The sequence below is a fragment of the Solanum tuberosum genome, unplaced genomic scaffold (genome assembly GCF_000226075.1).
Source record: "Solanum tuberosum cultivar DM 1-3 516 R44 unplaced genomic scaffold, SolTub_3.0 scf01040, whole genome shotgun sequence".
Classification (NCBI taxonomy): Eukaryota; Viridiplantae; Streptophyta; class Magnoliopsida; order Solanales; family Solanaceae; genus Solanum; species Solanum tuberosum.
The window spans coordinates 32,372-33,323 of NW_006239941.1; positions in this window are offsets into that span (position 1 = coordinate 32,372).

Below are 952 nucleotides of genomic sequence, written 5' to 3' on the forward strand. Positions count from 1 at the left end.
AAAAAATGAAAAGCCAACAATTCTCCGTCAGCCAAGGACTTAGTCAAAGTGGCCAAAATAGTTTTGTTACGAGACATCGGTCATGATCACTTAGAATGTATGATACAAACATGTCTGATTATCAATTCTTATCTCGTAAGTAGTGGATCACATCCAATAATTTTCAGTTTTAGATCAATAAAACTCTTGGCTACATTATCTCTAATTCATGTAGTGGATATCAAGAGTTGATTTTTCACATAATCACTCAACTATTCGAAAAGTCAATTTTCTTTGTTTTGTTACATAAGAATTACTTAATTATTGTCATTTCACGTATAAAGTCACTTAATCAATTCAAGTTATATTTTCGTTAGATAATGATGGTGTGGAATTATTTTCAAGGTCTTATAAAAAAATGAAAAGCCAACAATTCTCCGTCAGCCAAGGACTTAGTCAAAGTGGCCAAAATAGTTTTGTTACGAGACATCGGTCATGATCACTTAGAATGTATGATACAAACATGTCTGATTATCAATTCTTATCTCTTAAGTAGTGGATCACATCCAATAATTTTCAGTTTTAAATCAATAAAACTCTTGGCTACATTATCTCTAATTCATGTAGTGGATATCAAGAGTTGATTTTTCACATAATCACTCAACTATTCAGAAAGTCACTTTTCTTTGTTTTGAAAAATTATTTAATTGTTGTCATTTCAAACAATTTTAATAATTTAGCAAATAAATTTCTTAACGCTTGGTTCCTATTATTGATGATAATTCATGTCATAATTCGTAAAGTGTTGTCTCCAAATATTGTGAACTAGGAAATTTGACCGCGCTTCGCGCAGTTATGAAATATATATGTAAATTTATTTTAAAAAATAATTATGATACAAAAAATAAAAAATCAATTATAGAAATAAGAAAAATGATAAAATCACAATACAAATATTTTTGTAGAATTAGAG